Source organism: Parasteatoda tepidariorum, chromosome 5 (assembly GCF_043381705.1).
Source record: "Parasteatoda tepidariorum isolate YZ-2023 chromosome 5, CAS_Ptep_4.0, whole genome shotgun sequence".
Classification (NCBI taxonomy): Eukaryota; Metazoa; Arthropoda; class Arachnida; order Araneae; family Theridiidae; genus Parasteatoda; species Parasteatoda tepidariorum.
Window position 1 is genome coordinate 86826092 of NC_092208.1, and position 5751 is coordinate 86831842.

A 5751-nucleotide genomic window follows, 5' to 3' on the forward strand; every position below is an offset into this window, starting at 1 on the left:
ATATATATATAAATAAATAAAACTTACACTTTATTTATTTATATTTATTTTAAGCTCAGAACCAGTTTAAATTTATGAATTACAAGGAACTCTTTTGAGTGGTAAAATTGCGCGTAAATTGAAACACAAATTACAGTAATAAAACTTCCTGGAATATTAAGTCTGTTCACATACCACCTTGTAAGAATGTCAGAAACGGAGGAATACACCGGAAGTTTTCTAAATTTCTTTCGTTTTTAGGAAACTTGTTATTGTTTACATTCAGTCAACCATCCATAGCAGAAGGCGATTCTGAGACGTTACTTAAAAAAAAAAATTCCTGGCGTAGAACTTAATTTACGTTTTCGGCATGGGGGGGAAGGGGCAGCAAGTGGGAAAAATATCCTGAATCGTAACAAAAGAGTGTTTTTCTTGGTAAATGAAGGTCACTAAAGACCTGTTTATAAGGTCCAAGTTCTTTGACCAAGATAGATTGAAATTGATGGAAACTCTTTTTGATTGGATCGTGTAAACGAACATCCAAGCTCTTGGATCCGACGTAACCATTTTGTCTCTATCTTCTTTGATATTGAGAAGGCTTACGATCGGACATGGCGATACGGAATTCTTAAGAAGCTCTACGATATGGGACTTCGTGGTAATTTACCCATCTTCCTATAGAGCTTTCCGATGAAACGGTATTTTAGGGTAAAATTGGGTTCTACGTTTTCAGACCTCTTCATTCTGGCCGAAGGTGTTCCTCAAGGCAGTGTTTTAAGTGTCATACTTTTTATTACTCACGTTTCACTCATTTTGAACATGCTACCACCTCATATATTTGGCTCACTTTATGTTGACGATCTAAATGCTTCATGTTCTGGCTCTGATATGCGCGTTATTGAGCGTCAACTTCAGCTGGCCGTCAATAAGATTTCAAAATGGTGTGATCACAATGGTCACACACTTTCACCCACAAAAAGCTCTTGCATACATTTTTGTCGATTGCGAAGATTACACAATGATCCTGTTATTTCTATTCATAGCGTTAATATACCTATTGCGTCGGAAACAAAATATTCAGGCGTAATTTTTGACAGCAAACTCCATTTTCTGCCCCATATTCGTTATCTTAGCAAACGTTGTGAAAAAACTTTAAATGTCCTACGTGTTCTCTCAAATACTTTCTGGGGTGCGGATCGCATCGCTCTAATCAGAATCTACAAAGCGTTGATATTATCACGCATTGATTACGCTTGCGCAGTCTATGGCACTTCAACTGCGTCAAATTTGAAGCTGTTAGATACAGTGCATCATATTGCAATGCGAATCTGTAGCTGCGCATTTCGAACGTCCCCAGTCGAAAGTTTATATGGTATATGTGTCAGACTATGAATTTTAATGAACAGGGTTCGAGTAAGAGTCAGAGATCACGAGTTCGAAAAACCTCTGAAAGAGGAAGTTCGAACATTTAAAAATAATTTAACTACAGAATTTGCATAGTTTTAATTTTGAGTGTGTAAGTATACCCTCATTATACAACTGTTATTTTGTATATATATATATATATATATAACAAATCAAGATTGGATTTGCAGTTTGCTTCTTTTGATTCTTATGACTGTATGTATTGAATTCGTTGCCTCGTGTTATGGAGAGGATTGTTTTTCTTTTATGATGTTTAAGTTTAGTTATGATTTTTCTTGCTTAATAAAAGTTCTGATTAGTTCAAAGATGACTTTTTCATTATGCTTGCTAAACATTTTCCACAACGCACTGAACTCTGCCAGCAATATGTAATATATCACTTCTCTATTTTCGACGTATGCAGCTCTGTCTTCCATTTTACATTCGTGTTATGTCATCTATCTTACATCTTCTTCGACATGAGGTTATTTCACTAAGATTTCACCGACTATATGATGCGCGACCCTCATGCATACCCCCTTTTAATGATCGTATGCGTTCAGTTATCCAGACATTCAATTTTTGCGAATCCCCATCTCAATCAGCCGATCACTTTCTTAACAAACCTTGTGTTATTCCGTCGTATCACTTTTATTCTCCATTTGCTTCATACAGAACATCCAGTGTAGCTCCTAGCATGTACATTCAGCTATTCATCTCTCATCATCATGAGTATTGTCAGTATGATTCTGTTTTTACGGATGGGTCAAAATCTCCAGGGAAGTTGGATGTGGAATCATTATAGCTTATCGGACATACAGTTACATCATATCTACCATATGTTCTGTATTTACTGCTGAAGCAGTGGCCATTCTCATAGCTCTACGACTTATCTCAGCACTGACCGCACGACAGTTTTGCATTTATTCTGACAGCCTAAGTGCTTTACGTCAGCTGAACAATCATGTAAACAACGAAGCTCACCCTATTTTATGTGTCATTAAACATCTGTTAGTTAGTCTTCATAAAAATGGTTTTAGCATTTTGTTTTGTTGGATCCCCAGCCATGTTGGTATTTCAGGTAATGACATGGCTGACTCTGCGGCCCGATCTGCTACGACTCCATTAACACTCTCAGTCCCCATTTCTGACATGAAGAATTATATACGATATTTTACTATGTCTTTGTGGCAGCAGCAAGGGGATTTTCAAATTGAGAACAAACTGCACACAATGAAATCCACGCTAGAGCCTTGGCCTGTGTTACAATTGCGTACAGCAGATGTCAAGCTCACCCGCCTACGTATAGGACATACTCGGTTGACTCATCTACATTTGCTGTTCGGAGAACCGCCTCCTCGATGCGATACTTGTAACGTTTTACTTTCAATTCATCATATTCTAATCACTTGCCCATGTTTTAACCAACATCGCCTTACCTTTTTTGGGAGTGCTATTTTATGTATAAAAGACTTGTTAGATAAAAATCACCATCCTAACATCTTTGCATTTTAAGGCACATTCAAGAGCTTTTTATTTTATATTTTATAACCGTCTTTGAAAAACAGCTGACCCAATTGTGGGTTTACGACTACTAATGTTCAACTCCGTAGCTTTGAATTTTGAATCAATCCACATACCCTCCAACTGCTACGGAATTTCCGTAGTTTCAGAAGGCCCATTACTAGTTAGCATTTGTAATGGCTGTAAATTGTATGTTGCGTTACTAAGCAATATTCAGAATTTCATTATTGCNAGCGCAATTTTATGCATAAAAGACTTGTTAGATAAAAATCACCATCCTAACATCTTTGCATTTTAAGGCACATTCAAGAGATTTTTATTTTATATTTTATAACCGTCTTTGAAAAACAGCTGACCCAATTGTGGGCTTACGACTACTAATGTTCAACTCCGTAGCTTTGAATTTTGAATCAATCCAGAAGACAAGGAAACTCCTGGATCAGTACCCCCGGAGGTATTGATTTGTTATGGGAACACGGAGGACTTTGCGACTTGTACTATTTAACGTGCATCAGTCACCATTTACTACACGGGGAGTCTTCGGCTGGCCTGGGATCGAGCCTACAAACTCTTGAACATGGGCCCAGTGCCCTACCAACCAATCTATCCCGGCCTCTACATTCAAGAACTTGGATAATGCCCACGAATCATGCAATTTCTTGGAAAGAGAAATTCCTCAAAGTTCTCAGATTCAGGAGCTTGAACTTTATAAACAGGCCTTATAATAGAAGGGAAAAAAAAGGTTTGGAATGAAAATAAAGTATTAAGATTATTTGTCTTTCACTTTTTTTTTATTGGCACGTTAACAATTTTTGCTCTTTAACTCGAGTTAGCACCCCTGGCTGAAGATAGCCCTGTCACTAGCACGATACACCAGTGCTGATAACTTCAGAAATTATAAATGCAGGGTTTGAGAGCAACAGAAAAGGTGAGAGTTGGGGTCAACAAGAGACCAACTGCTTTCTCTCGTGCTTTCCCTCATTTCATCATCAAGGTTCTTTGTAGTTATAAATTAAATTTATACATATAATTTGAATTTATACATTCAGTTATTTATAACCAAGGTAGTTCATTTGCGAACTTTTGTCGAAGTTCATCTGTGAAAAGTAGAAGTTAATTAACTCATCTTCCCAATAGCGAGGAAATGGTCTTAAAAATCAAATTAACTTTTGGTAGAAAGCTTAATGAATTTCTTTTTATAAATCGATCTCGATTCAATAAATATTTTAATATAGCTTTACAAGAAAAAAAATAACTCTATAAAAATCTTAATAAATTTTTCTCTCGATACAATGAATAGTTAAAACGTTACTAAAGCTTTTAGAACAAAAAAGTACAGTTTGGTGCTTAGACATATTTACATTTTTGACACTGCTGTAAGACAAGTGAAGTATTGTTTCATAGATATTTTTTAAGCTACAACAAATGTAACTCAAATTAAGTCAATAAATGTAATAGTTTCGGAGTTCCAAATATTTTATAAGTAAAGGGTATCCTTCAAAAATTATATTTTTCATTTGTTAAACTCGCATTACTTCTGAATTATTAGTAATATCAACTTAATTTGAATAACATTGAATTAAACTAAAACAGCGCACATAAATTATGCCGCACTTGTCTAGATAGCGATTGTCAAACGCGTAAAGAGGTATGAATCAATAATTGTACTGTGTACACAGAGAACTTTAGCTCCTATAACTTGGCTTTAGTTCTAATCGATTCAGCGAAAGAAAACATTGGAAGTGATACCTCACTTGCCTAGATAGATATGTCAGACGCGTAATTAGGTACAAGTACAAAGCTATACTTTTTATACATGAAAACTTTAATTAATAATTTTCAAACTAAGAGAGCTATCTGCTTCGTTTTGATTTCATTCAGTTCAGTGTAAAAAAATACACAAGGGCATCATTTGTCTGGCTTCCATAACATTTACGTTTCTTCCCCCAGCAAAAGAGCTTCAAAAACTTTCATAGAGAACTCATTTGTTTAGACGGCAATATTAATGTTCATCCCTCTTTTATCCTCCCCCTCCTTTAAAGATGAAATATAAAGTTCCTAAATCAATCCTGAAGTCATACACCAACTAAAATGAAACTAATTCGAAATACTGCTTAAACTGTTATTTTGAGTTTTTTTAACGTTAATTACAGACTAAAAATTATCATAAAACTATTACATATTAGGTAGCATTCCTTATTAACCGGCACATACTTCAAGTTTTCCGTGGAGCCCTAGGTTCCGTGGAAGAATCACAGGGGTTCCGAGAGCTGGGAATTTTTTTTAACCGCAGGATTTTTTTTTTTTTTTTTTGTCTCCGATCAATTATCCTATGTATTACCATTTATGTATTGCCAATGAGCAAAAATTGAAAAATTTTAAAAAAATAATTCTTTTTAAATAACAATAATTTTAATATGCTTAAAAAAAATTGCATTTATAAAAAATTCCATAAGTATTTCTCACGAAGCTTTCCAATTCAAAATAAAATAACAAAAATCAAGATAAAAAAGTTTCGTTACTATTCTCAACGTTCAGAACATTTCTTTTTAGAAAACCTTTATCCAACTTATTTAAGTCATTTACAGCATATGCATACACTAACAGCAAATTCACACAACCTAACACTCACAATTTAAAATATTTCATATTTTTGCATTTTATTTTATTTTATTACCGGTGTTGAACAACCTACCTAGTTTTTTGGGTTTACGACTGCTTATGTTCAACTCCATAACCTTGCAATTTTGAACCCATTGCAGAAGACAAGGGAACTCTTGGATCAAGTATCGGGAAAAATTTGCCTTCTTGGAGGATTTTTTGATGGAATAATTCCGCATTTGC